This window comes from Cloeon dipterum, chromosome X (genome assembly GCF_949628265.1).
Source record: "Cloeon dipterum chromosome X, ieCloDipt1.1, whole genome shotgun sequence".
In the NCBI taxonomy this organism is placed as follows: Eukaryota; Metazoa; Arthropoda; class Insecta; order Ephemeroptera; family Baetidae; genus Cloeon; species Cloeon dipterum.
In genome coordinates, this window is record NC_088790.1 from 29,147,123 (window position 1) to 29,169,889 (window position 22,767).

General features: G+C 38.2%; 1 protein-coding gene across 7 annotated transcripts in view; it reads left to right on the forward strand.

Moving 5' to 3' along the window:
- LOC135946215 (diuretic hormone receptor-like) overlaps nt 1–22,767 on the forward strand; it is a 160,380-nt gene that overhangs the window by 47,871 nt on the left and 89,742 nt on the right. The gene's annotated exons all lie outside the window — the stretch shown is intronic.

Here is a 22,767-nt window from a genome sequence, read left to right on the forward strand (position 1 = left end):
GAAAAAAAAGAAGACAGCAAAAAATTAAATTTTGGAAAATCCGTAGCTATTTGGAAAATGAAAATCCTAATATTCTTTGGTAAACAAGTGTGGAACTTTTCATTTATTTGACAAATACAAATAACGATTGCAATTTTTTAAACATTTCTTGTGAGCAATGGCTGAGATAATTTTTGTGACACATTTTCCCGTCCAGGATGAATAGCAGCAGAAATTATCTGAAAACCCCACTGAAAAGTAGTTTAAAACTTGCAATTTGACGGTAATGCCATCTGTTGACTGATTAACACACAAATTTAGAATTTTGGGACAGACATATTTGCAAAAATGTTGCATTAGTTTTTTGAAAAAATTGTAAAAAATGAATTTTTTAAATGAGGAAATTTAGATTTTTTTTTAACTAATTGTAAACTTGGACTCTTACACAAATTTTAATACTTCTAATTTGAAAAATAGCTCCGAAAATCGATTTAAAATCCATAGTCTCTGGCCAAAACCGACATAAAATGACTATATATTGGATAAAAAAAACGCGAAATCACAAAAATGCGAACAGAAATTTAGTCTTCATCTTCTATAAATTTAATTTCGTTGTGGCAAAAATTTAGACCATTTAAAATTACTGTGCCGACATCTGACTGTTCTGCGTACGATGGCCGCCATCAGAGTCTCCACAAGAATGATTGAGTTTTAAAAAAGTGTAATTAATTACATAGCAAATATCCATAATTCCATTCCATTATGAAACTTTTGTAAAAAAAATGACGAGATTCTGCCCAACGCGATCGTATGACGGAATTTAAGATTGTGTGTATAAAAGTCCAGGAAATTATTGTTGCACAAAATGCATTGGTATTTTTTAACAAACCTGAGATTTTAAGCCGAAAAAACTTAACTATCCAAAATTCACAAGTTAAGTTATTTAAATCTTCTCTAAAACAATTTCTGCAGGTATCACTGCCAAAAATTCCCAGTTCTGTTCAACGATAGATTACTCAACAAAAAACCAGTTCTCAAGGTCAAAATCTCCAATGCTGGTGCCAGCTCCAAATCTCATATTTCAGACATTTGATAATTTATTCCACAAATCAAAAACCACCAGCGTCAGCATAAAAAAAATATGAAAAATAATGAATCTATTTATCAAGTGACAGTGTCATCCTGCTTTTAATGAAAAACGTGGGTGTTTTATCAAATTTAATTAAACAGAGCAGGAAGTTGTGGGCTGGGAAGCGGGTCGAAAAATTCGGTCTCGCAGCCGGTGGGCGGTGGGCAGGAATGAGGCGATGAAGAAGTGCGAAACGAGGAAAAAGGCCTCTCCAGCACGCTTCGGTGGTCTCGTGTGTCCGCGCCGCAAAACACGTCTTCTCCGCTGGCTACATTTGAAAAAGTGCCCGGCGGAAATAATGGAGCTCGCGCGCCCAACAAGCTGCACGATCGAAATATATATACGTCCCGACAGATTCTCCTCTCGTCTCTTTCTCTCTTTCTCTCTCTTTTCCAATTTTATCTCGGTGGCAGGCCGGCACGCGCCCAAGAACAAAGGCGCGCGCGGCGTGTTCGATTTGTCATGTCAGGGTATGCAAATAGACAACAAAGGTCAGTGATTAGACGAGGAATCCAACAGCCTGCTGTCGTCCCCAACGGCTGCTCTTTCCCAATAACATTGATTCCCTTTTCTGCATGTCACTCCCAGCTAGCCAATTCCAATATCCCACTCAATATTACGTTTTTGCTCTGGTGAACTCTTATTTGATGTGTGATACATTTCTTCAAAAATGACACAATTCTATGAATTTATTTTAGTATTATTTTACGTGTAAGAAAAGTTAAATTTAATTTATTTAACGCTTTATAGGGGGCATTTATGGCCAGTCAGGCCTTTTTCTAAGATCAGTTTTAAAAAAGTTCGCCCAAAATGTATTTTTTCCCTTTTTTTTCTCCACATGTTTAAAGGAAAACTCCCTAATTGTTCTAATTTTCCTAATTTTATTGAGATTCATCGTAAAAATACCTAAATTTGACCTCTTTTTTAACAATCGCTTTAAATGGGAATTTTTAATCTAACCCTTCTTGTGGAAAATGGTAAACGCACCATTACAAAATCGTCTGAATTAGCTCCAAACCTAAATAACAAATATCTAAACAGTCTGGCTACCACAATTATGGTTTCAGGATTGTCATTCGACAGTTTTGGCTTTAAATTTGAGCTGTACAGCGGCGAAAACCTATGAAAAGACACCAAATTCGATGAAATTGGCCATTTTCGAAATTTTTATTCTCAGGGTCACGTCAGGTACGGACCCTGAAGGTCGATTTACTCCTTCCTAGGTCCACCCTAGACCCTCTTGGTGTTTATAAACAAATAAAATGCGGAAAAATAGACTTAACGAACGAGAGGCGAACTGCGCATGCGCGGTCGAGCGGCCTAGAGCCAGATTTTTAACTTCAAATTTGAATTGTGGCAAAACTATCGTAATTGCACCCATGAAACTTGGTGTGCTGGTGCAGAATTTCACGGACTACATTTCAGCCCTGAACCCCAAAAAATCGTAGGGGCTATCATCCCTTAATTTTGAAATTTCGAAAAAAAGGCGCGAAAAGTGACATTAACCTTCGACTTGCGGAATCTTTTGTGAATTGAAAAGTTGTTCAGGAGCAAAAACAAGGTTGGGCAGGGAAATTTTCAAGGTGATACCTCAACTCAGTCAAGAGTTACAATCCTCCTTTCATTAACAGAATTCGAATTTTGTAGATGTTTGAGTTACCGAAAAAACTGGTAGCTCAAAATTGCTGAATGTTTGAAAAAGATAAATTAATTAATTAAATTCTCGAGCCACCCTTAGTTTTAACCCAGCTTTTCACGGTAAAAAATGCAGTTAACATTAAAATTACAGTAGAATTTCATACCCATATTGAATTTTAAAACAAAAATTAAAATGAAAACATCAAAAAAGTTAATTTAAAACTGGAGAAGCAGCTTTTCAAACGCTCTACTCTATACAGTGAATTCACAGCAAGAACAAAAAGAAAAACTTCTGCAACATGCAAGTAGCTTTCTGCCACAATCAAAGCAAACTTTGCGTTCGCAGACAAAACTTATTTTGTTTCGTTCTACGCAGCAACTTTCCATTTGCAAAACACACACACATGCACCAATTTGAAGTCGTCAAGAGAGACGCTCGAAGCGCAAAGTGTGTATTTGTCTTGAGCAGAGAGTTGCTCGTCAGAAACTCTGCTGTGAGAACCTCGTGAATGTGTTTGCCCATCAGAAAATGCTTTTGCAGCCCACCCGCCCGGCACAAAAGCGCCTCCATCGCCGACTTCTCTCTCTCTCTCTATCACTCTCTGTTCTTGGCTGGATTAGTGGCCACGATTTGCTCCAGTTTATCAGTTAATTTCGGTTGCAAAATTACAAAAAAGTGCAAATAATGGGGCTCAAACTATCCGATAATTTGAAGAAGAAAATGTCAATTTGGGATTAATTTTTTTCAAAGGAAAATGATACGTGCAGTTATTTTGGTGAAAATATTTGAATTCTAAATCGAATTAAATTTGAATTTAATTCGGCTTGTTTTACAATGGATTTACTCAAAAATGGCATAGAGAGATATATCATGTACGTATTTACCGCTGTGTTGTAAAATAAAATTTATTTTGTGGGTGTAAGATTTGTTCGGCTACGTGAAATATTTAAATACCACCATTTGTCTCCTTTTACAGGCGTGTATTTATTGTTGAAGTAAAAGTTGAACTGTAATAAAAATAAATTCTTTAAATATTTCAAATTTCTTAAATCGCAATTATAGTTTTGTAAAATTTCAAAGAACGGTAATCAATTATTAACAATATATAAATTAACCCTTTCAGCACAATGAATATTTTTGTTGTTTTTTCTTTACTAAGAACTCATTAGCCCGGTAATTAGCACATCAGGCTAATGGAAATGTAACAAAATACACGGGAATGAAATTATCAGGTCGGCACGCCTCTTTTTCGACGCTTCTGATTGGCCGCTGGACTGTCTCCTTACTGGCCTCCGTTATTTTCGACGCCATATTGACTTCTGACAGGCGGGAACAAACTCAGATCGCAACCAGGCCCCTGGTGAAATTAAAATAAACAAAATTGTTCCCCTTTTCGAAAAACTTCTTGCTGAAAAGTTTAATTATTTCTTGAAATAGATTGAAAATTCAATAATAATTCCAAATCCTTTGTCAAAAGCTGAAATAAAATGATCTATTAAAACGCTAAATTAAAATTAATAAGGACGCTTTAAGTGCTGACGACAGTTTGTTGTATGAGAAGATGCTTGCTTGCTCTCAGTGCAAATTATCGGCCGCGGGTCAATGCGCACGGACAATAACCGCGAATTGCATCAATAAGTTCACGGACCGAAACGGTGGCAGACACAGGGATGGTAAATGAAGTAATTCGGTCAGCGGGTTCGGTCACGTGACACGGTTTTGCCCAAAGCGGTATATGCAGTTTGCATTCGGTATCGATTTGGGGCGCGCGCGAGCGAGCGACCTATTAATGCTCTCGGAGATAGCGCCGGAAAGAGTGCATTCGGCTGCAACTTGCTTGGTCACCGCCAGCGTATCGAGAGGCACCCGAAGGGTTCTCGAAAACTCCTGACCTAAAATGGAAAAGAGAATTTTTGCATATACTGTTTATTAAAAATTACTTTAATTTGTAATTTACTCTTTCATTGACATTAAATTGTTTGTTATTTTTTAATTTCTCCATAAATATGTATTTTTCAAGTTACTGGATGGTGAATAATTTTAAATAAATCTAATTAGAACGAATAATTTAATTTTCCCCTTTTAAATATTTTATAAATTTGGCTAGAAAGTACACGTCTACTTACGATTAGGATAAATTTCTATATTACTATAGTACTTAAAAAAATATTACTCTGCACGGCCAAATGTATTTATTTCCTTAATTAACTTTTCCTGATATAATCAAGAAGTACAAAACAATTTTTAAACCATGCCAAAATGATTCCATATGGAGAAAGTTTTTTGTTTACGATAAAAATTACAAAATGAATTTTGGCGGACTTTATATTTACACAATTATCACCACCAGGGGCCTGGTTGCGATCTGTGTTGGTTCTTTGCCGGTCAGAAGTCAATATGGCGTCGAAATAATGGAGGCCAATCAGGAGACAGTCCAGCGGCCAATCAGAAGCGTCGAAAAAGAGGCGTGCCGACCTAATAATTTCATTCCCGCGTATTTTGTTACATTTTTATTAGCCTCATGTGCCATCTAACGGTCGATTCGCCAATTACCGGGCTAATCATGAGCTGTTACTAAAGAAATAACAAAAAAAGTATTAATTGAGCTGACGGTATTTTCATTTTAATGTAAAAGTTCGTGCATGTCCAATTCATAATAAGGATTAAATCACCTGATTCGTGTTCATGTGATGATTGAAAGCTGAGAAATAATATTAATTGACAACCGTCTAAAATTAACAGCTCTATTAATTACATATATGGCGTGTTCAAAGCCGCACTCAATTTTGTTCAATAATTATATCGGATTATAAGCTAAACCAGCGAACAGCAAAAGTTTAACACAATTTCCGTTCTATGAATAATTCAAATGAAGGCACATATTAAATCAATATAATAACGCGAGAGCAAATTAATTCATAGGCGGTCCAATCAACTCGGGCTGTTTGATGTGTGGGCAAAACACAGTGCAATGCAATTATGTGCTTTACGCACACACGTACTTGTGCATGTGTGTGTGTGTGTGCTCAAACACCATATATATGGTAGTTAGAGCTAGTTGATCAAAGTGTCTAATGAGATGCAAAGCGTGTCCTCGTGCATGCACATAGACGCTCTCTCTCGCATTCATCGGCGGGTGGTGTTGGGGGTGATATGGTGTCTGACTGGCTTGCAAGGGCTGCATCTCAAGGACGCTCTAGCTGCCGATGCCGATTAGGGCCGGAATAAATTGCCGAGAAGAGAAACAGGGTGCGATGCGAAGCGCAAATGCACGCCCCAATGCATAATGCACCTGTCCTCGCTGCGGCTGACCCAGATTTCGCTCCTTTATTTGCGGAAAGTGGCAATTTGGTTTCACTACGTCTTAAATTGAAAGCAAATAATGTTTATCGGTTAATTACATTGTTTTATTATTTTTGCAATAATTTGTGTAGTGGTAATCAGTTTTATCTGAGTGCAAAACAAGTAGGATTTTCAAATGAAATGATTGCTAAGTGTAGACGCTCGCAGCGGGGGCCAGATTCGTGCGACGCTCAGCGCAGATATGGCGTCCGGTGGAATATGCCTCAAAAATGCGAGTTTTGGTCAATCTTGTGACTTATAATTTGCATTACTCTTAACTCATTGTGTCTTTTGGATCGTAAAACAAACTCTTGACACTCGTACGACAATCCAAAGAGAGCTTTTTGCTTCCCACATTCAGACGCCATCTTGGATCTGCGCAATGGGAACCAATTTTATCTCACATCTGGCCCCCGCTGGACGCTCCCAGCTAAAAAACATCCAAAGCTAAATTAACGTGCAGATTTTAGTGGATTGATAAAGAGAAACAGTATAAATATAAAACTTTTGTATTTTTAGATCAATTTCAATTTAAATTAAACGCCAACATAAAAAATGCATTTAAATCACATTCCTTTTTTTAATCTGCTCAGCGAAATAAATCAAATGAATTAAAATTTCATACTTTTGGAGAAATGATAATTTCCTTTAGTTCCTATTCCCTCAGAAACGTGTTATGGAAAAAATCTGGAGCAGAAATATAACGATCTTTTTTAAAGATATTTTATATATATTGTTTATTCTTGCCAATTATTTCTCATGAAAATAATCATTTTTTGGCCTTTTCAAATTGTTTTGCTGTTTAATATATACAATTAAATTTTTAAAACAGATTTTCCGGGTAATGGGTATAGAGGAAATTTCTTGCACAGAATACTTAAAAAATTACAAATTTCATCAGGCATTCCTAAGTTGCCAAGATGCGATAAGTGTATAGCACTCATATAGCCAAATTCAATATCTTGTACTTAATTTGAATTAAAAATTATATTTAAATTTTCAAATCAGAAAAATTAATCTCTAGATTTCCTAATTTTAAACTTAATAACCAACTTTCCTTGCCAAAAATGGGATCTTGCGGTCTGGCTAAAATATCTAAAAATATACTAAAAAAAGAGACATTCACTTATAAATCACCACACTTACAATTTTTTCACCAAATAAAGCAACCGTTTAGTTAATATTTTCAACCATAGTTTTATAGCATATCGGATACAATAGTTTTCCTCAGATAAAAAGGATAAAATTTATGATTTTCGGAGCAAAAAATAGATTTTTTAATTAATATTTAACTAACACAGTTTTTGCACTGTTTTTTTCTATTAGTTGAAATAATTTTAGTTACCATAACATAATAAGGCAAAAAATACTGGCTATCCTAAAAACCGTAAATTTAACTCGGCAAATAATGTTTTAGAACGATAATTCTGAAAGAAAACCAAGTTTTAAAATCAAATAATACATTTTCTTGGCGATTCAGCTGGCGTTAGGTCCAAACTAGAAATAGTCGATTTTAAAAGAGAATTGATACTGGAAACCCTCTGAAAATGCTTTTTTTCTTTAAAAAAAGGCTACGAACAAACGAGCCGTTCCTCGAATTGCAAAGAGGAGCGATTTGCACAAAAGAAAGGCGGCGTTCTTGTACAAACAACGTTGGTATAATTAACCAGAGCAAATTGTAATTAATTCTATATGCCCGCTCTTCTCGTCTGCAGAAAAAAACGAGCTTGAAACTTCGATACTGCGCAAATAGCCGTTTATTTAACGTAATGTGTCTGTGCACAAAATGAACTTTAATTAAACCACGGTGCGCGTATCCCATTTCTCTATCCGAGAATTTTCAATTAACTCGGCGCTAAGAAATGAAGCCACTTAACAGCTGTGCCACTGCCACGTATTGCCAATCGGAAAAGTTAGATTGGAACTCGTCTCTGCGTTTGCTCCATTCAATATGATGAAGCGAAACTGAAACACTTCTCAACTTTTCGAAAAGGTAAGCTGAGAAAGTGCAGTGATAGTATATATATGCATTAATGCGCGCTAGAGACATACACATTGAGATGTAGATTCTCACTAAGTTAATTCCATTTCTATGGAACTGACGGCGGAGAGACTTTATTAGGATGTTCTGCAGAGCAGTGCGCTTACTTAAGAGTTAAGAGCAACTTACTTGTTCGGAGAGACCTGATTAATTGCGAAACTATATTTTTCTATTCGTTTGAATTTTATATAGAATTAAAAAAACAGACGTAAACTGAAGTAAATAGCTCAATAGATATTTGAGAATTAATCTGATGGTTTCGAATTTGAACCCCTAAATTCAAGAGTTGAGAGCGGAATGATTATTCAAATTGAATTCACCAGTTGTGTTTGGAGCCGTCAACAGATGGCGTCACCGTATACTTTCGTAATAAATTTAATTTTAAGGCACATTCGCTGCGATTTAAGACTTATTTCTGCCACTGTGCATTCTTCACTTGAAATGATTTCTTTTGACGTGCTGAAAATCAAAATCGGTTAAGCCAATCGCCGTAGAATCGCCAGAAACTATTTTTTGAAATGAAAAAAATATTTTTCGAAGTTTCCACGGCGAATGGCAGGTCTGATTTTTGATTTCAGCACGTCTAAAGAAATAATTCAAGAAGCAGAATGCGCAGCAGCAGGTTTGAGTCTTCAATCACAGTGCTTTAAAAAATCTAAATAAACCGCTGGCGCCATCTATTGGTGGATTCACGCAACTGGTGAATTTAATAAATTTTAAACTGTTTTCAAGCTCATTTAAGAGTCACGTCAATTGAAAAGCCAGGAAAAAATTACATTCCCATTTTTTGTGAGTAGGAAAAGGGAAAGTGCATTTTTTGTGTAGCTGGTGATTTGGTAAAAAAATATTTTTTCTTTTTATAAATTAAAAAAGACATCAACTAAATCTTAATTTTTAATTTCACCATTTACAAAAAAATGCATTCCGCCTGACTCGTCTTCATTTTACATAATGCGCTGAATTGGTTTGAGAAGGAATAGAAACTCTGCTCTGTTGCGCAGAGAGGCTTGTAAAAATTGCGTATTTTTACGCATTTCAGTCTGCATTTAGAGGGTTGCACCCTAAAACCCCTTTATTGGCCTCTTCGGAGGCCAAGCCTCGTCTAACGATGGAAACTTTTTGAAAGTTTGATGTCTAGAGGCTGAGTTTTAGAGGACACTTTTTGTATTAGTCGAAGCCTCGAAAGGAACAATTACTAAACTTTAAAATGAAATTAGCCATCATTATTTAAATTTTTCTTTATAGGTAAAATTAAATTCGCAACAATTTATATGAGCATTGCATGGGAAAAATTATGCTTTACGATGTCTGGCGATGATTTTTAAGTTTTCGACAGTATGTAAGTGACCTTGAAACTAAATGCAGGCTTGTTAAAAATTTAATTAGCTTTTAAATGGCGTTGGATTTGTCTTATTCACGCATCTGGAAGCCGAGATAATCGTATTTTAAGTATAAGTGACGTTTTAAACAACTGATCCCTGTTGAATTAGACAATTTTTGGATTTTTGGAAAAAAATCACATTAAGTTGATGCTCTACCTGGAGGCTATCATTGCCATATTGCATTCAAAACCATTGACAATTGATTACTATTTATTTTCTGATGGTCTGAAAGATTCAAGTTCATTCTAAAATCAACAAGTTGCAACAGTAGGGAAATTTTTACATGAAAACCCCGATTGTAAAAATGACCAAGCTTTTTAAATTATATATAAAGGTACTCAAAAGACACAAAAATTTAAAAAAATCCCTACCGTTCCAACCTCTCAAGTTTAATAGAACCTATTTTAGTTCTTGGCTGCTCGATGGTTATTATACTTCAGCTCCCAGAGAAGCAATAACTCATTTTTTGCAAGCCATTTTAATAGAAATTGCGCCGTTCAAATAAAAGTTGAGCTGCTCGATTGTAAACCGCAGTAGCTGAAAGTGTCTTTAAACATTTGGCGAACGATCCTTTTTGTTGGCAGCAATAAAAGCGATTGCGTCTGTTCGGAGCTAGCTAGCAAGTAGGAATTGCGCGCGCGGGAGAGTGCTCTCGGGGCAGATTGCGAACCGCGCACCGCACGCAGAACCTGGGCAATCGATGCGTGCCTCGGCAGGGGAGAAAATTGAATGGGCACTTAGAGGCGAAGCAACACGCACGTCTGCTCATCATAAATGCCGTCCTGTCGCACCAAAAAAATACGCGGTTTGTATTGCGTGGGATCCGCGCGGCAGCGCGAGTATATTTTCGGAACACCTGTGGCTCGTCTCGCATGCAAATTCGCCAAAATCATTTCTAGCTGCTGATCTGAATCGAGGATTTTATGCTCTCGTAAAATGCTTCGATTTATTTCGGAACTTCTATTTGAAGACACGTCTCTTGCAAGAGCTTTCTTCGATCTTTTTCCTCTGCCATTGGAGACAGTCTTCAGTTCATTCTTGACGTTTTTACTGCAAAATTTAAAACGATTTCTTGCACTGGAATTAAAGACCGTATTTGACGAAGTTTCTGAGCACAGCAATCGATTCCTCAGGGTCGAATTAGGTATATTTCCGACCATAAGTGCAGCGCGACGTGCGATTTTTTTTCCCCGCCGAAACAATATGAATGCGAGAAGTGCGCATGCGTCAGAGCTGGTTTGAGCACTTGCGGAGAGACCGCCTGTTACGAATGACTTCTTTGTCAGATCCAGCCAGCTCTGACGCATGCGCAATCCTCGCAAATTAGTTCATATTGTTTTTGCGGGAAAAATATCTACAAAAAGAGCAGTGACGACATCACTGCGCTCAGAAAATCGTGAGAATGATGAAAACGTGTCAATTTTTACACTAATTTTAGGCTCCTTCTTGGATTTTCCTTTGTTGCCCACGAATAATCAGTCTAGAAGGAACCTAAAATTCGCGTGTCCTGAACATCAGTGGCCTAAAAGGCCCCCTAATGATGAATTTTTTCACCATTTAATTAAAACGAATTATTGAGAAAGATTGTTGAGTAAAAACTACTCATTGGAATCAAATTGTTGGTGATTATACCGGCCAAACAAGAGTTTTCAAACATTAAAGTGCAGAAAGAGGTTTATTTTCAGTGGCCTTTAATACTGATGACGTCACACTGTTCTCCTGAATCCAACAATTGTACAGCAACGTGCGGCGGCCGTTTTAAAATTGCAGCTACACGGCCGGCTTTCCGGTTTTCCGAATTTTAACCAGAGGAAACTATTTTTTTTAGTGTTTGTAATTAGTCTTTTAAAAAACATAACGGTGTTAGATGGTTTCAAGGCTCATTTTCCACCGCGTTATATATTTTAACAACTGAGTACAAAATTTGCAACTTCCAGAGAAAAATTGGCAAAGTTTTATTTAACTTTTTGCAGAAAATAAGTGCATGCATGTAAAGTTAATTATCACGCGGCCAGGTCCAATTTGCAAGGGAATAAACACAACGATAACATTCCAATTATTGTCGATGGGGAGCAAAAGTGTCTGTGGCAGAAAGTTTTATGCTCCGAAAAACATTAAAAGGTCAAAGGCGAAAACTGGTCTGCGTGCGCTTTGACATTTTTCTCTCTCTCCCTGCACAGGAAAAAATGTTCGCCACAAATTGCCGCGAGCAAAGCTTGGCAAACAAAAGGAGAAGCAGGAAATATCGGAGTGAAGCTCACAATTAGCTTTTGGTATCTCTGCTGCTGTGGAGTCGAATTCAGAAGAAATGTTTCTGGTTTCTTGCGAAACATTAGCTAGACCTCATCAAATTACAAATTTTCATACAAGACTCTTCCGTAACTGTCTGGCTGTATTGATCTGCTCATTAGGAAAACAGATGCTGAAATTCCGCGGGGAGCTGCTCTCGTGTCGCAATCAATAACATTTCATTATGCATTAGTGTTTGTGGAACAGTACCAGAGATTACTATTTATGTTGCACTGCGAGCATCAGAGAGCAAATGTGGTCGGTCGCCTTTGCTGCGCGCATCCTACTTTATTCCGCACGCGGTTGTCGTGGTAAACAGTTTCATACACTCGACTATTTCAATTTTCTCCTACAACTCTAGTTCGAATGTAGGATGTATGAAATATTCAATGATAATCTAGAGTTAGGAAAATTATTTAGAGTTGTGCTGAAGCAAAAGGCAAAAGAGGGGAAGTCCAGCGGAGGCCAGCAGATTCGTGCGACGCGCAGATATGGCGTCCGGTGGAGTACGGCCACGTGAAAATGCGTGAAAAGAAGCAAATTTTGGTCAATTTTTTGACATAATTTGCATTTCTTGTATTGATTGTGTCTTTTGGATCGTAAAAACAAACTCTTGACATGCGTACGGCAATCCAAAGAGAGCTTTTTGTTTCCCATATCAGACGCCATCTTGGATCTGCGCAGTGCAAACCAATTTAATTGCAATTCTGGCCCCCGCTGATCCTTAATTTTTTTTATCTATTTAGGGGCTGAATTATTTGAGTAAAAATCCAGATTCTTTCATTCCGTGATTGGTCGTTCCCCTCTCTTCCTTTAAGCGAGGAGTGGGGCTGGCGAGGGATAAACCAATCAAAACCACCCTTCTGCGAATTTGCTCGTTTTCTCTTAAAACAAGAAACAAAATCGCTTAATGCGCACCTTTGAGATGCGAAACAGACAGAATTATTTGCTTGCTTTGCATGTAAATGTGTGTGTGCAACGGGAGAAAACACGGTCGGTGCTCGCGGAAACAACAAACACTGTGTGCACTGCGAGTTCAAGCCGCGCGCGCGCGTGTGTAAATGTGAGTATGAATGCACAATGAGGAGCAATAACTTGCACGGTAGTGCAGGGTGCAATTTGCAAGTATTGTGTTTGCGACACACACACACAGAGGCGTGCAGCTGATTTGCACATTGCTGTGGAAAACTCGGTGTGTCGGCGAGAAAGGAAATTGCTCGCAGTACGTCACACGCGGCGGCCGAGATAATTCCTGCCGCGCGGATTTATCGGCGAAGGGATGAAGTTTGCTCTGCATTCGACAGAAATGTGCAATAATGGGCTTTTACTGGGAGGGTTAATAATCGTTTGATAATAATTGTGGGGCGCTTTGGAATTCCTCCGCCAAGAAATAGCTTGGCCGAGATGACAAACAATCGCGGAATAGTTTGATCGAAGGAATGTTGTTGTCTATGCTTAAACTTTTGCTAGGCTATTCAGTTGAATAAATTTTCAGGCCAGAAGGGAATTACTGAGGGTTTTCTTGACTCAACTGACATACTTTGGTGAACTGTTGTGGGTTTAAGAAATAGTTTTTATTTCAAAATCGTCGACAAAATTTTCTTAGAACATATTTTTAAACTAGATTTTAAATATAAATTGCTTTTTGTTTAATATTTTATTCACAAAGCGATGAAATTGACCAAAAGACTCAAATAGAAGCGACGGCGGAACCGCAAGGAAACATTCCGGGGCTGAATCTCAGGTCGCGCGACCTGAGGAAGGTCGGTGATAGACAAGGGTTACAAAATCGTCACCGAGTATCGCCAAGTGTGCTCTAAATTACTGAAAAAGCATTAACAATATCCTGGGACCTGATCTCAGGTCGCAGGGTACCCTGAAAAAGGTTGTTAATGTGCCGCAGGTCAAAGCCCCATCCAAGACGTGTCAAATGAGGGGTCGTGGTCGATGATCGGACGAAGGGCTGAATTTTAAGAAAAATAAAACCATTTTCGCCGTCGCGAAGCCGAAAATAAAACAGAAAAAAATTAATTTTTCTATGGGCGCGAAAAATCTGAAAATCGGTTTCTAGACTGGCGGTGGTTCTTTGCATGCGATGAAGTCCGTAAAACTCTTTTAAGTATGCTCCGTTTTGAAAAAAATTTAATTCCATGCTATCCTTATGAATAGAGTGCAAAAATCACATTTTTCAAACTTCAAAATCTATCTAGTCCTAATATTTTGATCCGATAGGCTTGTATTTAGTCTGAAAATGTTTCCAAATAAATTTCGTGTTGATTTACCGTGGGGTTTGTCGCATGTTTTCCCCAACCACGAGATATTTTAAATAGAAATTGCTTTGTTTAATATTTTACTCACATTTTCAACAAGAAATTGCGTTTGACAAGTTCTAAACAGTTTCCCTGTGTCTTTTAATAAGAAAAGTCATGTTCAGTTTCAGTCGTCTGAGCGAAAGATATATTTCCCATTTGGCCTTAAGCCGGCGTTGCAGATCTTGTTGTGCAGACTTTTGCCTTCGGCCAGGGGAACTGCTGGCAAACCGCAAGTGAAAGCGAGCGAGCTAGCTTTCAAGTTCAAAGTTGAGAAGCCGTCTGAAGTCTGAGCCACAGCATAGCGCAGGATTTGCCGCGAGCAGGCGTTTCATCGCCGGTGCGCGTCTGTTCCGGGTGTCCGTCCGAGGTGGAGGCGCCCGCCCGCCCGCCCGCGATCGATGATTATTATTATTTTCTGGCCGCTTCCTGATTTCCTCCCGTCTCCGGCGTACGCACAGGCACACAGCAGTATAGGTTCATCTCGCCAGGAAATTGGTCCAGGCCGCCGACTTATTGCCGAGCAGCCTCCGCACGCTCGTCGGATATCGTGTTTGCGACGACCCTGCCGCAAATATTGAATTCTGCCCACTGCGCCGCCGTCGGGATTACTCTTTTTTTGTTTGTTTGCGGCCTCACGGAATCACCGAATAATTGAGCTGAAACGTGACCTTTATACCATCCACAACGGAGAACGGGTCATTTTGAGCCAGAGTAACTATCAGAAATCTGCTGATTAGATCGTTTTGGGAAAATCAGTGTGAATGGAATAAAAATTGGAAATTATAGAAAGTTATTTTTATTGAAATGGTTCCCGTTCAACGTGAAATATGTACAATAGTTTGATTCCAACAAGCAGTTTTTATTTAAATCTCTCCTACAAATTGGTTTCAATATAACAAAAATGACAAAAGCAAGACAGGTTTTTGATGAGCCTGGTTGTTGCAAATGGTATAATTGTCCAAAATCATTTTTTTCAATTCAAATGTCAGGAAGCCTGTTGATTTGGATTAAAGTGGAATGATACTGGGCAACAATTGAAAATTATTTAAATTGTTGGATGCCTTAAACAATTGACCGATAAACAATTTGTTCAACAATTTGCAACAATAAAAAAGGACCTTCCTACAGTAAAAATTCAAATTTTGCCAATTTTATCCAAAATTTCCAGTGCTCGAACATATTTTCTTGGCATAATCCGATTCCTCTGGTCAAGATCTGTCCAATTGTGTATGCCACTTATTGGGGAAACTCTTGCTTTTGAAATTAAATCGGATTTCAAGTAAGGAGACAGCCATTACCATTTGAAAAGCACGCTAACTTTCCAGCCAATTTTCTCAAAAAATTACAAAGCTTCTTAGGTCAATTTAGGCTTTAACTGAATCCTAAGGGACGAGTTTATGCATTGGCAACAAGCATTTTCCAGGCTTTTCCAGTATCATTCCTCTTTAAAAACATATCCCTTAAATTTCGTTTTAATCACAAAATGGTTTAAAAGAGACAAACTGTAGCATTAAATCAAAGTTCTGCTCGTTTAGATATTTTTCCGTACGTGTTGTACGCAAAATGGGCTTAAGTTAGTATAAATATTGGACTTTATTAACACAATTTAGTGTCAAAATAAATTCTCTGAATACTGAACAGACAGGATTCCCGGATTTTCCCTCTATTAATATGTTTTGCACTTAAAATATATTTTTAGTAGTAAAATAACAGTTAAAATCACAAGTGCAACAAAAAATCAAACTAAATAATAAGCACTTTTGTTGTAAATGCAAAAAACGTATAAGTGGGGCCTTTAAATTTGCTTCCATATTTTAATATTTTGTTTTCCCTTCCACGTAGAAAAAATTCCATGAATAATTCCAATAAAATTTTAATAAAAATATAACTGAACTTTCCGCGTTTGCCATCGCAAAACTCAATTTCCCAGCCAGATATTTCTCCGTTTCTCCGCTGCACCCTATTCGGAAAGGCCTTTATCAAAATTACAATTTAAATGAATTCCTGCTCTGTTTTATATTTTTTAGCCGCACAGTAAATACACCTCTATATATACGTCTTTTTATTGTGTCTCCCCGAAACAAGCTAGAGAGTGTGTTCTTTTCGCGTGCGCTCTCAAAGAGCCGCTCTCTGCTGTGTTTATAAACAATTCCCTTTGTTTATTAAATATATTGCGTCGCGACGTTCCAATATCAAGTGAAACTATATACGAGAAGCAGCGGCAGGATTCTTGGGCTGCGCTGTCACTGAGAAAAGGAAACAATTTGCATAACTAGCTGCGGCTCAGCCCTCAGAAGGAGCAGATATGCGGCATCAAACTTTGGGCAGCGTGCGCGCGCGGTGTTAGGCCGAAAGTTGGGCATAATAACAATAAAGCCGCGACTCAATTTTCAGAAAAGCAAAGAGAAAGAGAAAGGCAGAGATGGAGAGACTGCGGCTCAATTTGTTTCATTCTCTTCCTCTCTCACTGCGGGCTGCCTGTTAAACGTTTTGTTTGTTTGTTTGTTTGTCCTCTCTCATTACCAGCCGCTTTAAATTCCTTCCGTGCCTGCTGCTCGCGATTACGAGCGGGTTTCGCTCTGTGTGAGTGCGGCTATCTCTTGTTGCCCAGGATTAAACACAACGAGACACGCTGGCGGTTGGCGTGAAATTCGTCTCGGGCTGTTTCCAGAATAGGAAAACATGGGAACCGGCGCAATGTTCACCATTGATAAATTGGCAATTTGGACGATTGACGATCTTTTTCTGGGCCTCTGAATCGTAGCGGGATCATCGAGGGAGCATTTTCAGGCCATTTTGACACTCTAAAATCGTGATAATTGCATTTTTTTTCTTTGGAATAGGATTATTTCCAGGTTTTGCCAATTTTGCAATGCGCAAAAATGCACCACTGGTTTATTTTGCGCTAAAAATCAGCTGGAAAAAAACAACATTGTAAAGTTTTTCTGTATTTTTTCCAAATTTAACGCCGAGGAGGTCACATTTTGCTCCAAAATTTATTAATTTTGGAAAATTACGAGGATCGTGTTAAACCAGTGGTTGTTTAATGATTTGTTAAAAATGCCCTGCTTTTGGTCATCCACTAAGCTAATTTTTTATTTTTTAAAAAATTGCGCAAAATTGCAGAAAAACAGTTTTGTGCAATGCTGTGGATTTTCCGAGAAAATGCGGATTTTTGCGAACACTGCATTTTGTTCACTTTTTTTAATAGAATATTTGAGCGATTTTAGCAAAAAAATTATTTTGGATCGCACTTTGGAATAGATATGTATTTGTTTGAAAATATATGAAGAATTTACGGTCACGAAGAAAAAAAATAATTTCAAAATATTAAATTTATTTTATGGCTAGGCAGTAAAATCTCCTTGGCAGTAAATAAGGAATTAGAATAAATCAAAATATTATTAAAATAAAATAACATAAAATTTAATAAATTTTTTATTTTTTAAAGTTAAATCAAAATGTTTGTTTATTGTTTTGCATTTCTTTTTAGCTTTTGCGGTTTTCTTTTTGTATTTTTATATTGACTTATTTATTTTTAGAACCTAAATTTTTGCTTTCTTTTGAAAATAAACTTAGATTCAAGTAGGGAGACGGTTCTCGCAGTTTTAAAGAGGAATGATACTGCAAAAGCCCGGAAAATGCTTGTTGCCAATGCAGAAACTCATCTCTTAGGATTTAGTTAAAGCCTAAATTGACCTAAAAAGCACTGTCATTTTTCGAGAAAATTGGCTGGAAGGTTACCGTGCTTTTCAAATGGTAATGGCTGTCTCCTTGCTTGAAATCCGACTTAATTTCAAAACCAAGAGTTTCTCCAATAGGTGGCACACACCGTTGGACAGATCTCGACGAGAGGAATTGGAATATGCCAAGAAAATATGTTCAAGCACTCTACATTTTGGAGGAAATTGGCAAGATTTGTATTTTTATTGTAGGAAGGTCCTTTTTTACTATTGCAAATTGTTGAACAAATTGTTTATGGCATCCAACAATTCAAATAATTTTCAATTGTTGCCCTGCATCATTCCACTTTAAATGAAGCTTACTTTGCCGCCACTGTTATAAAAAATAAAATTTAAAAAATGTAAATTTTTACTTGAGCATTGGCAAAAAGGTTTTTTCAGGGCTTAAATTTTATAAATATTTGAAGAAAAACTCTAAAAACCGCTTAAAAACAATTACAATCCAGCAAAACTCGCTCAAAACGCATTACAACTTGTTGCTTTTCGGGGGAGGGGCATAGGCTTATAAATCCAATTCACCTCAGAACAACCAAACAAATTCCCGCGGGGCGCTAGAGATTTATTTATTTATTTATCTATTCACTCTCTCACTTTCTTACAAAAGGAGATTTTCGGGCTCGAGACTCACGTGTCGGTCGGAATTCAGCACATGAAAGAACCCAACGCAACACCGCGCGTGAACTGGCAATCCTGTTTACCCTCTCCGTGCGTGAACCCGGCCATTCGCGCGCCAGGAGCAAAGGTTTCGTTCGTCCTTTTGAATGTTGGCGAGCGAGCGAGCAGCACTCAGAGAGCCGTCGCCGCTGACTATATATATGAGAGGCTGCTCCATCCACGCACCCGCACCACACACACACACACACACACACACACACACACACACACACACACACACACACACACACACACACACACACGCACCCGCACCCACATACACACATACACACGTATGAAATATGCATTGTGCGCGCGGCCGGGCTCACTCACCGGCCATTTGTCAGTCCTCGCCTCTGCTTTCAGTTCGACCCTTTTTCTCCCGGCACACACACACACACACACACACACCCGCGCTAATTCCCCCCACACCGAGCTGTGGATAATTGAAGGGACGAGCGCCCAAGTGGTTTTATAATCGACGCCAATGGCCAAAACCGCCAGACACTGCCACTGCTCTCGCTGAGGTTGCATATTATAACCGCACGTTGTGCGGAGAAAAATGGCTAGGGAAAATCTAAAAATTTTACAAAGGCTCTCAAAAACCAATTAATTTTAAAGAGAAAGACTTAAAATACTGTCCAAGAATTTCTTATCCCTTTTAAAAGGAATAATTTTGGAAAGGGAGGGAAAATAGCTCGGAAATTTGCAACTGGGATCGATAATAAGAGAAAAGGACACGTTTTAAAGCGTATATTTTATAGTACAGACAAAGCTAACTATTTTTTTTACAAATTTAAGTTATTATTGAAACAACTGAAAGAAAAATTTATTTTTTGTGTGTAAGAAACTCTTTTGGTGGTAAAAATCGGAGCTGGAAATCGGACACCACATTTTGTTGCGGGCTAGTGTGACGCATAAATATTTATAAAATTATTTAGAGCTACATTGTGTAACACAAAAAATTGACCAGGTAAGTTAATTTGATACTGTTGCTTGAGATTCTGCTCCACACACGATATTAATTTACAATTTTGGCTAAAAATTCAATGTGAACAAATCCTTACAAAAATTAAATTTGGCAGACACCCTGAAAAAAGGTTAAAAAATAAAAAAAAGAAGAAATATTGTTTTCAGCTAGAAAAAAAAACACGAGAAATAAGTTTTTTAATTAAAAGAGTGAGAAATAATAATTACAAAGGATTTTCTTAACTATTAAAATTCGCCTTTGATCATTAATTTGTTTAAAAATGTCTATTTTTTAGTTATTTACATGCAGATGATATAAAATTTTGTAGGTTCACTTTATTCAACAAAAACCGAGATTGTAAGAAATCAGCCTAGCAAATTTGTCAATTTATGATTTCATAAAATTTCCTGCGAGTTTAATTTCTTTTATAAGTACAAACATAAAAAATGCTATTTTTCAGTAGAACAGAAATCTCCAAAATTGGCTTACACTACAACGATGAGAGGAATTGAAATCAGTCTTAAAAACATGGTCAAACACTGAAAATTTCGGATAAAAATTTGCAAAATTTGAGTTTTTATTTTCGATTGACAGCTAATTTTTAATTGTTGCCAAATTATCGACTCTCTTTAAATTAAACGCGTGAAAATGACTTAAATCGAGGAAACTAAAATAAAAATTCCTCGACTCTAAGTATTTTGACTATTGAATGCGAAAAATCTGTCATGAATATTAAAAATAAATCAGGAAGCATCCTCTTATTGTTAGCCACAGAACTGATCTGACGCGGTGGCAAAGTTCTTGAAAAAATGGAAAGCAGTTTCTTTTTCCGCCCTGATAATTTTCTATCTGCTCTCATATTAAAAATACTTTTCTCCTTGAGTGAAAAATCGGTTGGCGTTGAAGTGTTGGGGGAAATTGCCTCCGCAATTTATCATCGACAAGGCCCGAGAAGACGAGCTTTGAACGCGAGAAGAGGCTGTCTATGCTATTTGCTGGATTCGAGCCAAGCAGCACATTTGCACCCTTATATTTCACCCCGCGCGGTCGCCGCAACGAGCACCGCGCTGCTCCGCGACACACGATGCACAGACAGAAAAGCAGGCGCTTATTATTATGCAAGCGCGCGACTCTCTGCGATGGAAGTCCTATATAAAATACAATGCGCTCGCGCTACACACGTAAATAATCAACCTTGCGTAATTATATAAATTTACTCATTGTCAGTTACTCTGTAATCGTTCGCCGACATGTTTGATTATAGCTAATTACATTGATTATCCCTTTTATGCTATTTGCGTATCCTAACTGCGGGTAATTTGTTCGTTTCATGTTTGTAAAGAGGGGTTTAAACAAAACACTGTCGCTTTATGAAGTAAAAACATGAATAATATAATTTAGTTTAAAATTTTTGATAGGTCTGGCTTGCTCTAATGATGAAATTTTTATTGTTACTCTTCTAAATAATAAAAAGGTATAGCCAGTGATGGTTTCCGAAGCCTTACCCCAGTAGTGAACTGATCCCAAAAGATTTCTGCCAACGACCAAACCGCCTCCCTGTCTTCCTATGTTTAAAAAAAACGCCAAAAACACGAATTTCGGTGCCAAACCCGGCCAGTCGACGCCTCTCGGTGCCAAATGAAAGAAAAGTAAAGTCACAAACACCCTGCGGCCCATAGGTGAATTAATAAAAAAAATCAGAAGAGAAAAAGGGCATTTCGTGCAGATTTTGGAGGCTTTTCGCGTAACGGGACCGCACGGGGGCCGCTTTTGAGTCCATTCAACGCAGAATTTCATCAAGAGTGCAACAAACACTGGTTTTTGGCTGTACGACCCATACAAGCCGAGTTATTAGTTTTTAAAGGTGAAAAAAAAACGTGAATTGGACAGTACAAAATATTGGTTTTCGGGACCCAGTGAGGGCCCAATGGGCCCTACGGTGATAATTCTGGCACCAGTTGATGCCCCTTTGTAAGGCACGTCTGTCCGTGCTTGATTTTCTAAAATCTGACCATTTTTTTAATTACTGCAATTTTTTAAAGATCCGAATTTTAGAAAATCTAAAAATTTAGAATATAATTCTTAGCCACAACTCCGGCCCAGGAATAAATTCTGCACACCGAAATCTATTTCGATGCGAAATTTATCGGGGAACATTTTGAGACTAATTAAGAGCCGATCCGATCAAAACTCTGGGACGAGTAGACATTTGAAATTCGAAAAATGTGGTTTTTGGACATTGAAACTACCTGGGAATTGAAAATTCACCACTTTTTTCCGCAAATGGACCCAAAATGCGTTCTTTACTGTTCCATCGCACATGCAGACCCAACACCGGTCTGGTGACCGATTTTGAGATTTCTTGCGCCCATAGAAACTTTAAATTTCGGTTTTCCGACTTACAACTCGAAAATGGTTATATTTTTGTTAAAATTTGACGTGTGGAGGGATTTAAAGTCACGAGGTCTCAAACGAACCGTCTTAACAAGCCCTACAATCTGGACTATCTTGACGACCTTTTTTCAGGGTACCCCACCCTGAGAACGGTCCCGGGGCCTCTTTTCGCGATTTTTCCGACACCGCCGCGCCTTTTGCCACTTTCAATCGGCCGGCACCAAACGTCAAGTTCACCTTGTATAATCTGGATTCGAAGCTATAACATTTTCTTTAACAATCAAAAATCCATATCGCCTCTTGATGGAGAGGAGGAGAGAGCGGATAATATTATCAATTACTCGCAGAGAGTTTCGACAGGCCTCAATTTTGCGCGACACGAGCTCTCTAGCGCAGAACTCGCTTTGCCTTTGTCTCGGGCCGCTCAACCACACGCTTATTTGCGACTTTGACGGCTCCATCGCACGCACAAATGGGCTTTGTGCCGGGCCGGGCGCACGTCTTTAAAATCAGGCTTCTCTCTCGCGTTGCGTATAAAGCGAACGCGAGGGAGAGAGAGGGCGGTCGGGGGCTTCGTGCAGTTTGTCTGCGTCTGCACTCGACTCCACGGCAAATAGACAGACACACGTCTCATGACGCGCGGTGTTTGCTCATCCGACCGATAATTTGATTGGAGAGCTTGCCTGATTCATTGATTCCTCACCGGCTGCAACCAGAGAGTTATTGTATGTTTATACAAATACGGCAGAATCAATCGGAGGACATCGATACAAAAGATGCTGGGCCCTAAATCTCAGAAGGATAGGGATGTCTGACAATGAGGGACTATTTTGGACCAGTGAGCCTCTGTAAACAAGCAAACAAACGATCAGGGTTCAGGAAAAAGTAAAAGA